The 20,264-nt window shown below is 42.1% G+C and overlaps 1 protein-coding gene across 2 annotated transcripts in view; it reads left to right on the forward strand.

The window, feature by feature from the left end:
* Window positions 1-20,264, forward strand: part of SCD5 (stearoyl-CoA desaturase 5) — a 152,716-nt gene that overhangs the window by 93,999 nt on the left and 38,453 nt on the right. The window lies entirely within an intron of this gene.

Below are 20,264 nucleotides of genomic sequence, written 5' to 3' on the forward strand. Positions count from 1 at the left end.
TTGTCCGACTCTACCCATGGCCAAGTTCTGTGCTGAGCATGCTATCTGCATATTGCGTTTGACCCTCAGAGTAACCCCATGAGCTAGGTGTCATATGTGTCCCCATTTTACAGATGAGGAACTAAAGCTTAATGAGGTTAAAGAACTTGCCAAATTACGTGGCCGAAAGTGGTATATCCTGGATATATGCCCTGGATGCAAATGCAGATCTGACTCGAAAGCCATTCATTGCTCCTAGAAAACATACCCCATCATTTTGTGGTAGAGGCCTATTAAATATGGTGCCGGAAGACAGGATTTTAGCCCTACTCTGATGGTTGCTGGCAATCACTTACTCATCTTCAGTTTCTTCATCTATAAAAATAAGAATATGACTTCACTCCCATAGTTGTTATGAAATCATTAAAAATTTCAAGGAAGTATAAAAATGTAAGAGAGTCATCACTGCATTAGGATTGGGCCATATCCTTTAGGACTATTCCAGTTGTAGAACATTCCCCACCACCTTGGGCACTTTCTGAGCTGCTGGAGTTTGAGTTGATTATGAATTTTTGTTTTCCCAGCTCCTCATCTGATCCAAGTAGGGTGGATGGGAACAACGTGCTTTCAAAGTTTCTGCCAATATATGAATGCAGATGATTCCAGGCTCCATGTATTTTCACCCATTGGGAAGAAATGGTGATTTGCAAAATGGCTTTAGGGTTCAGGGAAACAGGCAACCCTCAAACATGCAAGTCACGTGGCTATCTCTGCAGTGGGCCTCCCATCCCTACAAGACAACCTGACCCTGAGCATTTCTCCAAGTTGCTCTCATGTCTAAGGGTTCATTTCCCTATTTCCCTCCCACAGTGTGAACCTTCATAAAGCACATAGGATATAACACAATAGACCTTAGGGAACACAATTCATATTATGGATATCTCTTGGTTATAATTCAAGCAGTCGGGAATTACTACCAGGTCCTGGAGAAAAAGCTATTGTGCACAGAAGAGCAGTTGGCAAATTCTTGTTTTCATGTTCTTTTGTTCATCATCGGCAATGTGAACTACACCACACTTTGTTTTGACTTCAACCATCTTAGTTTAATGTTGTGCTTTGTTTGTCATAACAATGAGTTATGATAATGATAATTTAGAAACTCATTGACTTGGGCCTTAGATGCTATTTAGGACTTAACTCTGTAATTTTCATTTGTTTTGTTTGAGCAGTTTATTATTTCTAACCTTCAATTACACACTCATGTAGTTACAAAGCACCTCCATTATTAAAATTTTTTTCCAACCTAAACAACCTGAAATTGAGAACATAAAATTCTTATTTCCCTTTTCCCAATGAAACTATTTACTTACAACTCAATTTTTGATGACCTGAGTTTCCTCAGCATAACATCACATAACAGAACATCACACTGTGATTTTAACTTGACTTTGGGGAGAAAACACATTCTAGAGGAAGTACCCAGGTCCTGGAATAAATTCTTGGCACTGCTATTTGCTACATGTGGGTTTTTGTGCAATTCCCTCTTCCTTTGTCTGTGAAGGAGGGGGGAAATAAATAATATTTACCTCACAGTTTGTTGGAAGGATGAAATAATGAATAAAAAATGCCCAACTTACAGTTGCATTCAGTGAATATTGTTCTCTCTCTTCTTTATGAGAATTGGCATACTGTCTCATTCATTCATTCATTCATTTCTGTGTTATGGTGCCTGGCACATAGAAGGCACTCTTAGAGTTTGTTAAAGAAATGAGAAATGAATTAATACTTTCAAGACGTATTTTTGGAAACAATCAAATTTGAACTGTGCCTACTTCTTTCAGGCCTTACATTGTGGTGGATTCCCTCCCCCCCATTCATTTAACAAATATTTATTGAGTACTTACTCTCTGCCAGGCACTGAGCTAGGCACAGTAGGTATAATGTTAGCAAACACAGTCTCAAGCCTTGTCTTCGTATAGCTTCCCATCTAGTGGAATATTAGAATTCCCACAATTTCCCGGTGGAAATGTCAGTACTTCATGGGTCTGGGGTTTATAACAACATCATAGACCTAGGTAAAAGGTGTCTGTAAGGTCAGCATAGGGCCAGCTTCCATACAGTGCAAAACTGTGTCAGTGGGAAAGAGTACAGTTGATCCAGACCACTTAACCCTGGGGAGAGAAGAACCTAGGAAAGTAAAAATGTGCTATGATCTGTCCATGTAGGGTACAGACCTGCAACCCTGATTTAATGCAGAGTCATTGATTTAGCTTCCCTTTGATGTCCTCATGGGTTTTTGAAGATAATTTCAAAGGTTCTCCTGTGCTTTACTCCATCAGAATGGTCATGCCTTTGGCCATAATGGACGAGTCATGCCATGGTTATCTGTATTTGAAGACAATGAGCAGGGCTTTTGCTAGAAGCTGCAAGCGAGATCTTCAAGAACAATCTTCTTAAAATTGGGGCTTAAACATTTGAAACTTCCTGTTCTCTTTCTTCTGTAGAAGATGTATGCACATGGGGCAGGGGTGATAGTGGGAAGGTGTTTTAGTCTGAAAGATGAAGACAGGGGAGGAATGATAGACAAGGAGCTATGATAATCCTCTGTCCCTTTCATTCAGCAGACACCCCCTGAGCTCCTGTCTGGCCCATTCTCCTTCCATATCAGTAGGATGCCAGTCAAGCTAAATATGGGTTGCAAATTCCTTGTAATTTTCTGCTAGTTAAATAGGGACCCAGGTGAGATATTTCTACCATCTAATGGTACCCAAGAGTTTAGCTTTCACAAGCACTAGCCAGGGCTTTGGATTTGTGCTTTCACATTCATGCACACACCGCTTCTGGGTGCAACTGGGTCTCTCATGAGCTTAGCCAAATAGCACCTGTTAGATGTTGCAGCCTCCTCTCTGCCCATGATTACTCATCAGATCCTAGTAAAGAGGCATTGGGTTTTGAGCTGGAAGGGAGTTAGTCTAACTCCTCTTATTTTGCAATAAGGGGTCAAGAGTGGTATAGAGAGGCCCAGAGAATGTCAGTGACTTGTGAAAGGTCACATAGCAAGTTAGTGGGTGGACCAGAGGGAAACCTGTCTCCTGACCCTCAGGCCAGGGATGCTTTAGGCTCATCTCTGGGTGTTCTTGTGTGATGTTCAACAGTGTGATCTGTGAACAGCTTCTAGTTGGCTCTTGTTTTTGTATCCACTGTGACATCTTGTTTTTTAATTGGTATATTTAAACTATTCACATTTAAAGTGATTACTGATATAGTTGGAGTAACATCTACCCTGTTTCTGTTTGCTACTCATTACCCTTGTTCTTTGTACCTTTTTTGTCTTCCCTAGTTTTAACTGCACATTTTACATGATTTTCTTTTCCTCTCCCCTTTTAGCATATCAACTATACTTCTTTTTACAGTTGTGTAATGGTTGCTTTAGAGTGTGTAATACACATTTAGAACTAATCCAAATCCACTTTCAAATAACATTATGGCACTTCGCAGCAACCTTATAACCGAGCATTTCCAATTCTTCCTTCCTATCCCTTATGACATTGCTGTCATTCATTTCACTTATCCATGAGCTCTAATCAACAAATACATTGTTGCTACTATTATTTTGAACCAACTATTATCTGTCAGATCGATTAATAAGACAAATTGAAGTTTTGTTTTACTTTCATTTTTTCACTCTCTAATGCTCTTCTTTCTTTATGTAGATCTGGGTTTCTAACCTATGCCATTTTCCTTCTCTAAAAAAATTCTTCTATCATTTCTTGCAAGGCAGATCTACGAATGACAAATTCTCTCAGGTTTTGTTTGTCTGAGAAAGTCTTTATTTCTCCCTCACTTTTGGTGAATAACTTTGTTGGATATGGAATTCTAGGTTTCGAGGGTTTTCTTTCAACACATTAAATAATTTATTTCACTTTCTTCTTGCTTTCATGTTTTTTAAGATACATCTTAATAAATAAATAAATCTTAATAAATAGTGTACCTCTATAGGGAAGATATTTTTCCCTCTGGCTTCTTTCATTATTTTCTCTTTGCTTTTGATTCTCTGCAGTCTGAATATGATATGCCTATATATATACATATATATGTGTGTGTATATATATATATATATTATTGCTATTCATCCTGCTTAGTATTATCTGAGATTCCTGGATCTATGGTTTGGTGACTGTCACTAATTTTGGAAAAATTTTCAGCTATTATTACTTCAAATATTCCTGCTGTTTGTTCCTTCTTTTCTCTCTCTTTATTTCTTCCCCTTGTGGTATTCTAATTATACATTTGTTATACCTGTTATAATTGTCCTATGGTTCCTAGATATTCTATCTCTTCTTTTTGCATTTCAGCTTGGGAAGTTGCTATTTATGTATCTTCAAGATCACTGACTCTTTCTTTAGCCATGTCCAGTATTGGTGAGCCCATCAAAGGCATTTTTCTTCATTTGTTACAGTTTTTCTGACTTCCAGCATTTTTCTTTCGTACTTTCTTAGAGTTTCCATCTCTCTGCTTATATTACCCATCTGTTCTTGCATGGTGTCCACTTTTTCTTTTAAAGCTCTTAGCATGTTAACCATAGTTGTTTTAGATTTCCAGTCTGATATTCCAACATCTCTGCCATATGTGGAATCTAATTCTGATGCTTGCTTTTTCTTTCTAGATGGGATTTTTTTGCCTTTTAGCATACTTTGTAACTTTTTGTTGAAAGCTGGAGACGATGTACTGGGTAAGAGGAACTGAGGAAATAGGGGTTTAGTGTGAAGTTTTATGTTTACCTGGCTAGGAATTGGGCTGTGTGCTTACTATGCACTCTAGCTACGGTGTCAGGGGCTAAAGTTTCCTCTGGTATCCTTGTTTTTTTCTCTCCTGTATTGTCTTTGGGTTTTCCTAGAGATTTCTTCTTAAATGAGGCTTAAGGCTCAGTTCTTTCAGTTGAGGTCCTGTCATCATACAGGAGCACTATTGACATAGAGATGAAGGGACTAGTTCTCAGTCTCTGAGCCTGAGGTGAGTATTTCCCCTCCCCAGGTCAGTTAGGCTTTGGTAAAACCCCGGTTGATTAGGATCTGGTAAAATAGTTTCTCTTGAGGAGGGGTCTTGAAAAGAGAACAGAGAGCACTGTGTGTATTTCAGAATGATTACTTTTCTCTTCCACCTGCTGGGAGAACCAGCTGTTCACAGTGAGAACCTGATAGGGCTCCTGGAGGTAAAATTTATGAAAGTTGGGGCCCTCTAGTCCTGGACCTTCGTGTTTTTAACTCTCAAGCTTGTCCACACTAAGACTTGAGCAGTTCATCAATTACGGTTTAAAGGTGCCTGCCCATCCTGGCACCAGCTGCGGGCTTTTGCTCCTGAGTTTCTGCCTCTGGGAGGCAGTGATTCTCTGTAACGGCCTGTTTATTTCTCTAGTTTTGGGGGCAGTAGTTTGCCCTGTGGCCTCATTTCTCTGATGCATCTAAGACGAGTTGTTGATTTTCAGTTCATTTGGATTTTTGTTGTTGTTGTTGCAAGGATGGGGAGTGACGGACTACTTCCAAGCTCTTTACATGTGGGACCAGAAGGTGGAAGTTGGTGTGATTTGTAAATGGACCAAACTTTGTCTCTAAATATGTCAGATAAATCACATGGTCATGGGCCGTAAACTTTGGCAAGTCTAAACTCTGCAACAGTAAAACAAAACAATTATCTAGAGCTACTACATACCGTCACTTCACTAAGTGCTTTATATGGTCTTCTGACAATACCCCTAAAAGGTAGATACTGTTATTTGTTTCATTTGATACGTGGGGAAATGGAAAGAAAAGAGCTTACATAACCTGTCCAAGGACACACGTACTGAAATGACACAAGGGGAATTTTAAGTGCAGAGGCTCGACTCCAGAGGTCCCGCTCTCACTGCGACACTCCAGTGCCTCTCCCAGGATCAAAGTGTATATGTTTATCCTTTCATTCAGCAGATAGATGGACTAAGCATTCTTCCAGGCACTGGAGAACACGACAGACAGGCGGACAGGTCCCTGTCCTCATAGAGTATATATTTCAGTGGGAAAGAGAGCAAATAAACAAGTGAGCAAATGAGTCAAGAAAGGTACTCAGAAGGGAGAGAAGAAGGTGAAGAATTTAAACACAGCGATGTGACAGAGTGCCAGGGCGGTGGCTTCTTTGGAGAGGTTGGTGAGAGAAGTCCTTGCTAAGGAGGTGACATTAGAGCTGAGACCTGAGGGAGACAACTGGTAGGGGAAGGGGATCCAGATGGGAGGAGGAGCCAAAGCAAAGATGGGAACAAGAATGATGTATTCAAGGAAGAGAAAGGTGGCCAGTGTGGCTGGTCCACGTGGGTGTGGGAGACGGTTACTGAAGAGATTATAGAGAGGGGGATGGACGCCACATCAGTGCAGGGCTCCGTCAGGTATAGCAAGGAGGTTGGATGCTATTCTAAATGCCATGGCAAGGCACTCTGGAACTTTAGGAGGGGGAACAACATGGCCTCATATGTTTTAGTGACATGATTAAGCCTCAGACCATAGTCATGAGACCCTGGAGGTGTTGTGGTGGATTCAGGATCATAGACCAGTCCCCAAGGCTGGGTCTGTGTGGATGTGCATAAGAAGGAGAGGGACCTGCATATGAAGCAGTGACCTCGCTGCCAGCTCAGGGTGTTAGCAACAGCCCCTGGTGGCAGTTGGGTGGGAGAATAAAACATCAGAACACTTACTGCAGGCTCAAGTATCCTTACCTTTACGTGGCTCTCTGGGCAGGCTCTAACTCTGTCTGCAGAGATCCCGTTTCAGTATTTGCCACCTTTCCTAACCATGAGTCTGCACCTCAGACATACAGCCTTTCTGCTGCACGAAACAAGTTCGCCTTCCTCCTTTCAAGTTGGGTAGACGTTGTTGGTTTCCTTCCAGTGTAAACAGGGAGTAGCAGAAGTGGCCCTGACCCAGATGCTGTGAGGTTTCTCCACGTGCTTTTGGAAGATGCTTGCATACCGCCTCACGTTGTCTCCACCGCTGCCAGCCCTCCTGGACACGTGTGGAAGCCATGACGGAAGGGCAAACAGCTCAGTTTTCTTTGAGCAACCTCTCTGTTCGTGATGTTGGTGACTTATGGAATCATCAGAGCATTGTTGTCGTATGCATACCGTTCTGTAACTCCATCCGTATTGGCAAGGCGCTCCTACCGATGACGATGACGGGCTGGAGGCGGGAGGGGAGGGAGAGAGAGAGAAGAAATTTCTGAGGTGGCAGCAGGAGGCACTGCATCTTCTGCGTGTCCTTACCTGGTAGGATTTCCTACCAGGAAAAATGTACCTTGTAAGGCAGAGGTCAAAATGGCTCCTGCCCTAAGATGCCTCACCTCCTTCCTTGTTGTGGATCTAGGTCAGTGAGAGCTGGGGAGAGGAGTGAAATGAACCTCAAGGGAATGAAAAGGTGATAGCCTGGGATGGCCTGAGAAAAGGGAGTCATTCCACAGATGCGTGTACGAGCCAGAGGGCTAGCCTGCCTGTCACATTGCCCTACCCCACATCGAGCAGCCACTCCCCATGCAATCTCGCCCTCTGTACAGTGGTGTCTTCCTAAGCATTTCAAGGTGATTACATTTTTATAAAGAAAAAGATATATACTTTAAAGGCACCCAGAGAGTTTTTATTCAAAGAAATAGTTGGTAAAGTAGAGGGTATTTTTGCAAACATGTAGCTATCAGATTTTATATATTCGTTTGGCTCCGCATCTATATTGGAAGAAATTACACTTGTTGAAGATGAATTCCACATGCAGGCCTGTCAATATAGAATCTATTCTGAAACATATTTTCAAGCTAAGTGTTTCATTCTGCCTGTTTCTCATAAGGAAGTTCTTCGGAGGAGGCACTCAGACCAGGCACCTCCTTAACCGGGCCCTTTTTCCCCCACCACTCTCTTCCTCTCTTAGAACCCACCAGAAGGTTGGAGTGGGAGGAGGGGCTCAGAAGCTGAGTCTAATCCTTTGTCTAACAGCTGAAGAAACTGGGGCCCAAATGTCTGAGCTGATTTTTGTTTATTTCTCCGCATTGTCTCGAAAATTCTGTATAGGTGTCGAAGGACACTGTGTCGCGATTCAATACCTTGATGAGCTATTTCTTCCCAGACCTGCCACCGAACATTTGGGCTGAGCTAGCACTGAGTTGTCACTCCTTACTCTTTATTCCCACTGCTCTCCTGCCAAACAGTCCACGTTGTTGCTTTCTAGGTTTCCTTACCCACTGATTATTTTGCATTTGGATGATTTCTCTCCCAGCTGCCTTCATTTGCATTTTTCCTAAATCAAATCTCATTGTGATAATTTCTATTCGTATTTCCAACCTCTTTTTAGATCCATCTGTGTTATTTTCCTGTCCTCAATGATGTCTGCAGCACCTCCTAATTTGGTAACGACCAAAAAACGTTATCAACAAAATGTGTATGCCTTGCCTCCCAGTCATTAATGAAGATGCTAAATAAAACTAGATCTCTCAGGCACATCGGGACCTTCCATGCGCTCCCTCCCCTGCCCCCTCCCCCTCATTAGATAATTGAGCTGTTTCTCATCTCTTGTCCTTGTTTATCAAAGTTCAGACTTTCAATCATCCTGTCATAGTTCCTGCTAGTGCCAATCAGAGCTCTTGTCCCAGCAGTGTTTCAGGGATGCTATTTCACATGCTTTATTAAGCTCCAAAGGTACAATGGCTACAGGAGCCACTGAATCAACAATTTTAATTAATGGTAAAATTGTTATACTTTTATATGCCAGAGGAAATTTCTAGCCTTGCTTTTAAAAACTCTTAGAAGACAGACACATTTGATTATCTTCATCTTCTCCAGTTGACTCCTCTATGGCTTTTTGTGTAAATCTGCTAGTTAAGTCCTTTCTAATTTAAAGGTGCATAAACCCCTGTGTGCTTCTGAGGAATACAAGAGATGTACAAGAAATGGCCCTTGTCATGAGGAGCTGACAGTCTGAGAGAGCCGGTTAGCCTTTTGTGTGATAAAAGGGGACTTTTACAAGACAGTGTGGAGTTAAATTGCTCCAAAGCTTCATCCTGACTCTTAGGGCTGCCGAAATATGAATACGGGCTAGGGTACTGGGATAAAACCTAATGCATAAATGGAGTTAGACCTCACAGGTGAGAAGGATTTGCGTAGGCAAGGATGAAAGGGAAAAGTAGGGGCGCCTGGGTGGCTCAGTCGGTTAAGCGTCCGACTTCAGCTCAGGTCACGATCTCGAGGTCCGCGAGTTCGAGCCCCGCGTCGGGCTCTGGGCTGATGGCTCAGAGCCTGGAGCCTGCTTCCGATTCTGTGTCTCCCTCTCTCTCTGCCCCTCCCCCGTTCATGCTCTGTCTCTCTCTGTCTCAAAAATAAATAAACGTTAAAAAAAATTGAAAAGGAAAAGTAGGGGAAAGACTTGAGCACAGGTGGAGAGAGAGGAGTGATAGTGGCATGCTGGAGGGTGTCCCCACAGAGTAGAAAGTTGGTCTGACTGGAGAAAGAAACTGACTGCCATAGCAGGCTGCAAGCCCAGCTACCTGCAGGACGTCTCTCCCTGGACGTCTCTCCCTGGACGTCTCTTAGGCCTCCCCAAACCAATGTGCCCAAAACCAAAGTCATGACTCTACCGTCTCCCCCTCAACCACTTCTAGTTTTCCCTGCCAGAAATCTGGGCGTCATTCATGATTTCTTCATTTCCCTCATCATCCCTCACTGCTCTCTTTTAGCCAATCTCTTCAAGTTCCACTTTCTAGGTAATATCTTGCATCTGCACACCTCTCCTCTGTGCTCCCTTCTGGTCCAAGCCACCACCATTTCTTGCTTACACTACTGCAAATGCTTCATAAACTGGTCTTCCTCCTGCAACACGTGCCCCTCTCTGTACTGCAGCCAGACAGAAGTTATCGAAAATTAAACCACTCTCTAGCAAAAATAATAACAATAACAATAATAATAATAATCTTTTGGTGGCTTAGCGTTGCATTTGGAATAAAATCCAGCCTTGTTGTGATGGCCTCAAAGGCCCTGAGTGATCAGGCTTTTGCATCGCAATACCCGCTTTCCACCCCAAGCACACTTCACTACAATTCTGACACTAAGTCCCTGAGCTGGCAGCAGATCCCACAAGGTAAAGCCTCAGCCCTCCACATGGCCACCTCCACTTCAGGTGACAGCCGCAAGTAGGGTTTCCTGGCCCTTGTGCCTTTCACCAACCGGCTACAAACTCCCACAATTCCCTCAGGTTTGATAATTCACCAGAACAATTCAGAACTCAAGAAAGTGTTGTACTCTCATTACAGTTTTAATTATAAAGGATCTGATTATCTGATTAGAAAATCAAGACCAACCAATGGGAGAGACACATAGGGCAAGGTGTGAGGGTCCCTCGGGCAGAGCTTCTGTGCCTTCTCCCGGTGGAATCAAGGTGTGCTACCTTCATCAGTCAAGAAGCTCCTCTAAGCCTGTGCCCAGAGTTTTTACTGGAGTTTCATTACAGGGGTATGGTTGATTAAATCACTGGTCACATGGTTGAACCCAGTCTCCAGTCCCCCTCCCCTCCCAAAGTGCCAACCCTCTAGTCACCTGGTGGGTCTTTTTGGTGACCAGCATGATCCTGAAGCTATCTGGGGGCCCACCACAGTCACCCCATTAGCATAATAAGGAAACTTTTTATCACTCCGGAAATTCTAAGGGTTTGTAAAGCTCTGTGCCAGGAACCACTAGGGACAAAGACCAAATATATTCTTTATTACACCACAATACCTCTCAGACTTCACTCTTGCCCCACCTCCTTGCACACAACACGCCGGTCTCCTACTTCCTGGATCCTGCCCAGTCCTTCCCTCTGCCCCAGATAGCTCCCTTCTCCCTTCCATCCAGCTCTTCCCAGCCTGCGGATTACCTGATAAGAAAGTCCTTGCCTATCTTCCTGTCCCTTCATTAGCTCCCATACATTTGCTTCATAGCACTAATCTGAGTCTGAAATGATTTTATTTATGTTGACTCCTTTAACTTTGTTTGTCTCCTCCATACAATATAAACTCCTTGAGGACAGAGCCTTGATTATCCTGTTTCTTATCTCCTAGCACATACCAACAGTCAGTAAATATTTGTCCAATTAAAGAATAAATGAAGTGGGAAAGATAAGGATGATCAGACCAGTTGAAGCTCTTTGATTGTCAGAAGAAGAAGTTTTTAGGCTTGGTGAGAAAAGTAGCGCGGAGAGGTTGTTGGATAATAAACAAGAGGATGATAGGTATTTGGGGAGTATGAATATGGAGAGGATGGTCACAATGTACCACATGTATTGCCCAGGGGGAAAGGACTGAAGGCCCTATGAGCCAGAAGACTATTACAGGAGTCAAGCAGACTGACAAAAGCCTGAATGGGGTGGCAGGGTAGGAATGGAATGGAAGGAGAAAATCTGAGATTTTTAAAGGTGCCCTTGACATTTTTCTTTGCAGTTGTGACTTCTTATTTTGAAATAATTTCGAACTTACAAAACACTTGCAAAAATACCATGAAGAATCCTGGATACCCTTTACCCAGACTCACTAATTATTGACATTATTGCCTCATTTGCTTTATTACTCTCTTTCCTTTTCCATATGTGTGTATATGCATTCTTCTGCGTTCCTTTTTTTTTAATCATTTGAGACTGCTATAAACATCATACCTTTTCATTCCTAAAGACTTCACTTTGTAGTTCCTAATAGGAAAGACATTTTGTAAGAACACAGAACATGGACCAAAATCAGGGGATTTAATGTTGATAAAATGCTATATCCATGATCCTAGCCCAAGAACCTGTTCTGGATCCTGTATTACAATGAGTTGTGATGAACCTTTAGTCTCCTTCCAAGTAGAATATTTCCTCAGTCTTCCCTTGATTTTATGACATTGACATTTTTGAAATGCATAGACTAGCTATTTTGTAGAGGGTCTCCCATTTTGGTTTGCTCATGTTTTCTCTCACTTACATTCTGTGCATTTTTGTCGGGAATGCATTAATAATCCTGTGTCCTGAGCATCAAATAAGAAGCATATGATATCGCTTTGTCATTATACCATTATAGGTAGTATGAACTTTGATCGCTTAGTTAAGGTGGTGTTTACTCAGTGTCTCCTGTAAGATGACTATTTTCCTTTTGTAATTAATAAGTGATTTATGCTGAGATATTATAAGCCTATGTAAATATTTTTCCTCCATCAACCTTTTACCTAGTAGTTTCAGCACACATGGGTGATTCTTGCTGGAATCAGCTATTGCCATGGCACCTGCAAAACAATGATTTTCGCACTCCATGATTTCTTCTACCTATTTATTTATTTATTCATGGATTTTTATTTTATGAAATGGTTTTTAACTCATTACTGTTAGTCATCTTAATGCCTCCAATTATTTATCAAATTATCCCAGTTTGTTCAGTGGGAGGCACTACAAGTGGACTCCTATGTCTTTTTTCATACATTCCCATCATGTTTTGAGCAATTCTCGACTTTCTGGCACAACAAAATATACCACATTCCTCTTGTACTTTTCCTGCCTTAGGCCTGACATCGGCCATATCATCAAAGTCCCGACTCCTTTTAATGCGAAGTGATATTTAAAAAGCAAGATCTAGGAGCAAGGTGTATCCTTGGCTGATGGGCTGTCATTATTTTCGAGGCCCTTTCTTCCTGAAATTTTGACTCATTGAGAGAAGGAGATATAGCTCAGGACACTAGCACAGTGGTCACATCACTGACCAAAAATACCTCCCAAAATCAAATTGGAAAGATTCACAGGAGGTCAATTTGTCTACCAAGAGGACTTCCCAAGCCATTTTTAGAATGTGTGTTAAAAATGTGTTTCTCGGGGCACCTGGAAGGCTCAGTTGGTTGAGCGTCTGACTTCGACTCAGGTCATGATCTCTCAGTCTGTGAGTTTGAGCCCTGCGTCGGGCTCTGTGCTGACAGCTCAGAGCCTGGAGCCTGCTTCGGATTCTGTGTCTCCCTCTCTCTCTGCCCATCCCCCACTCATGCTCTGTCTCTCTCTGTCTCAGAAATAAATAAACATTAAAAAAATATGTTTCGGGGCACCTGGGTGGCTCAGTCGGTTAAGCGTCCGACTTCGGCTCAGGTCATGATCTCACGGTTTGTGAGTTCGAGCCCCGCATCGGGCTCTGTGCTGACTTCTCAGAACCTGGAGCCTGCTTCTGATTCTGTGTCTCCCTCTCTCTCTGCTCCTGTCTCTCTCCTTCAAAAATAAATAAAAACATTAAAAAAAATATGTTTCTCATTGTAAGAGATTTAAACAACGGAGTAATAAAAGAAAACATAAAACGCCCCTTCTTTGCAATCTTTAAGTTTTGTCAGCACTTTTTAAATCATGAAAGTTGGCTTTCAAATCTTAACCATCTTATAAAACCTCCCCAGGCCAGGGTGCCTGGGTGGCTCAGTTGGTTAAGCATCTGACTTCAGCTCAGGTCATGATCTCTCAGAGTAGCTCAGGTCATGATCTCACCCTCTGTGAGTTCAAGCCCTGCATCGGGCTTTGTGCTGACAGCTCAGAGCCTGGAGCCTGCTTCAGATTCTGTGTCTCCCCCTCTCTCTGCCCCTCCCCTGCTCATGCTCTGTCTCTCTCTGTCTCAAAAATAAATTAAAACATTAAAAAAATTTTTTTTTAATAAAAAAACCTCCCCAAGCCAAGTGCCACCTGAAGGCTGGTCGGCAGGTGGTAACTTGTTCTCTGGAAGCTACAGTTTGCCAGGTGGTATAGACTTCTGCCAGGCCCTTCTTGGGGACTTTCTGGGTTCTTCTTACAGATTGTCAGTGTTATCTGGAGGGATATCAGTGCTGACCCAGTATCAACAATGGGGAAAGCACTGAGTGTTCTTCACTGTTTGAATAGTACAATGCTGTCATCTGAACGGGAGGAGATTAAATTCAGACCCCAGAGACTGAGATAAAGTCTATTTCAAATGAGCTTTATGGGCCCTAAAGAGTGAAGGCAGCAGTGTCTTCTCTTCTCTGATCCCCTTGGTAGAATGACTCTTTTTCCAGATAAGATGCCATGCATTCGCAAGACTCTCTCTCTCTCTCTCTCTCTCTCTCTCTCTCTCTCTCTCTCTGTGTCTCTGTCTCTCTTTCTAAAACCTGACTGTCGGAGCTGACATGTTGGTCCTAGTTTGTTTTTCACTACTGACTAGAAACAAAGATGTGTTACAGACACAGACGGAATTCCCTTTGGCTCTGTGTTGAGGCCACCTGGTAAATTTCCCCTTTTGGAACAATTGAGGTAGGGAACAGAACGACCTCAGTGGTGTCTGTTCAGAAGCACACATCTGTTTGCAGCTAGGCTGGGGGAAAGCTGATCGACGCTTCTGGTCTCAGATCTGTTGACTGGGACAAGCTAAAAATACAGTTTACATTTAGCCTTCATCTTGCTAACCAATGGAAATTATGCGGGCTTCAAAAGACAGGCTCCCCTATTGCCATTTTAGAGGACTAGATTCGAGAATTATTTTGATCATAAAAGGAAGTTGGGGAAAAGTAGTTCTGATAGAGCGTGTTGTTTCATAATCTGCTTCAGTGGAGCTTTTGAGATTGATTACCTTTGCTCAAGTCCCAGATAATACTCAAAGGCCGTGCTTATGAAGGAAAAAATCACCGCACGATCAATTTCAATTTCCACAGTCTCAGCAGGGACCCTGTTCAGGGACGTTACCTATGACGGAGAGTGAAGTATTAAAGGTACAAGACACAGGGTGCACTTCAGCAAGGGCACCGTCACACTGATTGAGGTGTGGTTGGTTGATGCGTGCTAAGAAGAACAAAAGCTAGAAGAAGAACGGTGTGAAGATGTGGAACTGACCAGATTACTAGACAAATCTTACTCTTTCATGTAGTTTTTCCTAACATGGAGCTAATGGCAGAAGCTGGGTTGTTTAGATTCAGGAGGATAAAAATGTTTTTAAAAAAATCTGTTTACCCCATATTCCAAAAATCAAAACAAAACAAAACAAAAACCTCGTTTATTATAACAATTTAGAAAATACAGGCAAACTAAAAGAAAAATTTTGAAAATACCTGCCATGCCATCTCCTAGAGAGAACCACTCTAAAACAGGTTGACTTACACACTTCCTTTATTTTTTCTATCTTTACGCACACGTTTTGATTAAAATTGTACTTATTATTTTGCAAGCTATTTTCTCTTAACTGTTTTCCCTTTCATCACTCCATGTCAATGTTACAATAACCTTTTGTTGTTGTTGTTGACTGGTTTTTATTTCAAAACCAAGAGATGCTTTTGTTAAAAATTTCAGAGTATAAAGTAAAATATAAAAGTTTCTCCTCCTCTCCTCCCTCCCAGTCTCACTCCCCTGAGGTAACCCTCAGGTTTTTCTCTTAATAGTTATCTCCAGGAACTTCCTATGTACACACACATGAATGTATCACAAGGTACTCAATCAAATCCCATTATGTGGAAATTCAGGGTTTTTCCAGTTTTCACTGCATCTCTGTGGTTAAATCTTTGCATGCAACTGTGATTATTTCCTTAAGATAAATTCTAGAAAACAAATTTCTAGGGGGCGCCTGGATGTCTAGAAAACCAAGCATCTGACTTGGTTTCGGCTTAGGTCATGATCTCACGGTTTTGTGGGTTCGAGCCCCTCATCAGGCTCTGCGCTGGCAGCATGGAGCCTGTTTGGGATTCTCTGTCTCCCTCTCTGTTTGCGCCTCCCCCATTCGAGCTGTCTCCGTGTCTCTCAAAAATAAATAAATAAACTTAACAAAAAAGTTAGAAAACAAATTGCTAAATTGAAAGACATAATTTTAGTGCTTTTGATATGTGCAGCCCGTTTGCCCTTCACATGGCTTGTGACAATTTGACACTCTTCCCGGTAAACAACACTGAACTTTTTTAAACTTTTAAAAGTATAACACCCATATAGAAAAGTGGACAAGCCCTAAGTTGGAACTGCACTATTCAATATGGTAGCCACTAAACACATGTGACTGCTGAGCACTTGAAATGTAGCCAGTCTGAATTGAGGTACACTAGAAGTGTAAAAAGAAACACTCACTTTCAAAGAATTGGTGCCAAAAAATAATGGAAAATGTCTCATTAATAATTTTATGCTAATAATATATTGAAATGATATTTTGGATGTATTAAGCAAAATATATTATTAAAGTTAATTTTACTTGTGTCTTCTCACTTTTTTAATGTGACTACCAGGGAAGTTTTCGTTATATATATTCTTGTATTATATTTCTCTTGGACAACACAAAGTAGGACATAGTATGGCTCCTCAGATAACAAAACCTACCACCTGAGCCATCCACTCCTCATTTGCTTCTCTTCCCCTGCCTGGTCTTCTCCAGCGCCCCCAGCTTCCTGTGCCTCAGTTATACCCGGGGCTCTTAGAACTAATGTAGCACTCTTTGCCACTCCAATTCTTTGCCAGGAATGATCAATAAACTCGATAAAAGTGAGCGTCCACTTATGAAGGTAATGAGGTGGCAGATTAAGACAGTACCGTAAGGTATAAACTCTGAGTCGCAAATGGAATCATTTGTCAATTGATTTGTTAGGATGTGTAAGTATTTAGGCTTCAGAAATTGCCACTGAGTTTAATATCATGTCCTACTGAAATGTGCACACAGGGCACAGACAGAATACACATACTCAAGAGTCAGTTCATTGATGGAAGTTCGCCATCCCTCTACGCCTCAATTTTGTTTTTCTTTCCCGTGAAGTGAGGATGATGGAGTAAGGCACATAGTTCCAGACAAGAGTAGTCAGCACTTTGTAAACTCTAGGGGCTGAAGAGATTACCAGGAGATTGCTGGGGCTGTGGGAGCAGCTAGTGGCTGTTTTCTCTCACTCTCCGCCTCCTGAGGTTTGCTCTCACCCTTCCCATCAGCCCTCCACTTGCCCTTCCACATATATTAACCGTACCAAACACACCCTAGGTACACACAGCTTTTCATCAAAGACAAATGCCATTCACAGGTTGGCTCCCATTCCCAATCCCTCCAGGATAGAAGCAAAATGCAGATAAGGAGGAGGAAAAAGGCCCTTGGGTAAGCATACGAATCTTGCTCACTTCTGCCCTGTTGTTGGCTTACATCTTGTCCTTTGGATCACTTTTTCATTGGACTCTGCTTTAGCAAAACAATAAGAGAAGATTTTTTTAAAAACAATAAGAACAAAACAATAAGAGAAGATTTTTTTAAAAATTCATCTTAAAGTATTTTGGGCTCGATGATATGCTCGGACATTTGGAATCTGGCCAAAACCCTTGCTTCATTTCACTGTTGCAGGCTAAGTGGCCTCTTTTGGGAAGATATCCAGGTAAGAGGAGTTAAAGCAAATAAACATCTCTGTTCCGACTTGTCTTCACCATTCTTTTGTTGTGATTGTATTATGCTTAGTTGTGTGAGAATAAGGTTTCTAGTTCTTCAGAAGCCTCTACTCAGAGTTTTTATAAAATTGCATTGTGATAAAGAACAAATATAATCTTTTAACAAGGAAAATGAAAGTTCTCTGTAAAAGACTTCCTCCCTCTAAATTTAGAGAATAAGGGAAATACCTTGTTGAAAGAGAGTGAACCAAGAATTGAAGGAGCACTATCTTTTTTCCATTACTGTTTTGACCTACTCAATGAACTTCAGCAAAATTCTTCTAAGCCTTAATTTTGCTGTCTGTGAATTGGGGACAGAGTATTCCCCTTTCTTCCGTTCATTTGGACATTGCAATAAACTAATGCAAAAGGAATAAATTATGCCTTGGGCTGCAGTGGTCTTGACTGACATTTGAAATTCCGTTCTAACTCCAGATTCTATGGTTATAAATAACAAATACTTTCTCTTTCCAACCACTGTGTTTAAATACTCTGGTAAAATCTAAAGACTTCTTTTTTTTTTTTAAATGTTTATTTATTTTTGAGACAGAGAGAGACAGAGCATGAATGGGGGAGGGTCAAAGAGAGAGGGAGACACAGAATCTGAAACAGGCTCCAGGCTCTGAGCTGTCAGCACAGAGACGCGGGGCTTGAACTCACAGACTGCAAGATCATGACCTGAGCTGAAGTCGGATGCTCAACCAACTGAGCCACCAGGTGCCCCTAAAAGACTTCTTTCGTATCTCACTAAGCCAGGCTATAATTTTTGCCTTGCACAGACTACCAAGAACCTCTTTTCTTTTTTTATAGTCAAAGCTGAGCACATAACTCTTAAGGTCTTTCTACCTCCCCTCTCTTTGTCCTATTACCCAAGGGTGAAGCAAATTGAGAAGCTTTCAGGGGTGCTATTGGATAAACAAAGTTGAGTAACCTTCCAGCAGCATTGGATGAGCCAGAGACTCAATGAACCCCCTTTTGGTTAAAGAAACTATTGGAACTTTGAGAATAAAACAGTTCCCTCTCTTCTCATCAGCAGGATGAAGCCAATACCTGTAAAATGGCAGATTTCTAGTGAAAACATAACTATGTCCTGAATAGTATGGTATAAAAACATTATGATCTTTTTTTAAAACAAAGGGGCTTATGCACTATATAAATTTATTTTTATTTTATTTTTTAAGTTTGTTTATTTTGAGAGAGAGAGAAAGCACGAGTCGGGGAGGGGCAGAGAGAGAGCAGAAAAGAGGGAATCCAAAGCAGGCTCCACACTGTCAGAATAGAGCCAGATGAGGGATTCAGACTCACGAATCGCGAGATCATGACCTGAGCCTAAATCAAGAGTTGGACACTTAACTGAGCCACCCAGGCACCCCTATAAAGTTATTTTTATTTTCAGACTAGTTTTCCTATCAAAAACACTACTTTGCCTGCTCAAAGTTTTGAAAACATTGTCCACGAAAAACAAAACTGAGTATAAACTGAAGGTCTATAGATACCACTGGCTCATGGGTACTGATAAAGTTTCATTAATAATATCAGCCTAAATGACATTGGTTGGTGCCCTTGATAGCTCACCCAGGACCTCCAGTCTCTGGACACCCTTCTTCTGTCTCCCATCATAGGGCGGTCAATAGGATGTGTCCCCCATGTGTGCCTGGGTTTGGCAGAATCTGCTAGACAATGCTTCTTTTTGCTTGGGCAGCAGAGTCTCTCTTGGGATTCCACCAAGCACAGCCTGTACCTTAAGCATTTCTTCTCCTATGGCCAAGTACATCAGATTCCTCAAGGAACCAAAATCACTTCCCCTCCCTTCCTGTGACACACTGTTAGAGCACTCCTCAAACAGTATTATTTGTGTCTTGGTATTTTGCAGAGATTTGGTGAAGTAGCTTTTGGGTTTTTACTTACTGGCTTCCTGCTCTCTGTAAGTTGAATATGAAGGCTATTAAAGAATGAGATGGGGGCACCTGGGTGGCTCAGTCGGTTGAGTGTCTGACTTTGGCTCAGGTCATTACCTCGCAGTTCATGAGTTTGAGCCCACATTGGGCTCTGTGCTGACAGCTTGGAGCCTGGAGCCTGCTTCCGATTCTGTGTCTCCATGTCTCTCTGCCCCTCCCCCGCTCATGCTCTGTCTCTCTCTCTCTTTCCCAAAAATAAATAAACATTAAAAAAAAATTAAAGGGGCACCTGGGTGGCTCAGTTGGTTAAGGGTCCGACTTCAGCTCAGGTCATGATCTCGCTGTCCATGAGTTTGAGCCCTGCGTCGGGCTCTGTACTGACAGCTCAGAGCCTGGAGCTTGTTTCAGATTCTGTGTCTCCCTCTCTCTCTGACCCTCCCCCGTTCATGCTCTGCCTCTCTCTGTCTCAAAAATAAATAAACGTTAAAAAAAATAAAAAATAAAAATAATTTAAAAAATTAAAAAAAAAAAAAAAAAAAGAATGAGAGGGAGGCCAGAGAGATTCAGACCAAGAACCAACCTTCTTTCATACTCAAGATTGCCCCTCCCTCTGACAACAAGACTTCATCTTGAGACTGGATCTCTCTTTTCTTGATATGAATGCTCTCCCAGGAGATTTCAGTAACCCCCACCAGAACGTTCAGGTTTCCCCTCTCATTCACTCAACAAGCCTGGATCTCCTGCAGCAGGCACATCCCAAACACAAGCGAAGATCCCTACTAAGTGAAGATTTCCTCTTATTTTCATGGAAATCATCCCAGACCAACCCCAGGGATTGAAATTGAGGTGAAGAGGTTGTGGGTTGAGGATGGGAGCAAAGTAGAAGTCAGTGGTGAGGATGGTAGAGGGGTGGGGGTGAGGCATAGAGGGAGGCTAAGTTTTCAAGAAGGCGCCAGGGTGCTTTGTCTCTTCACTCAGGGTCTGT

The sequence above is a fragment of the Prionailurus viverrinus genome, chromosome B1 (assembly GCF_022837055.1).
Source record: "Prionailurus viverrinus isolate Anna chromosome B1, UM_Priviv_1.0, whole genome shotgun sequence".
NCBI lineage: Eukaryota > Metazoa > Chordata > Mammalia > Carnivora > Felidae > Prionailurus > Prionailurus viverrinus.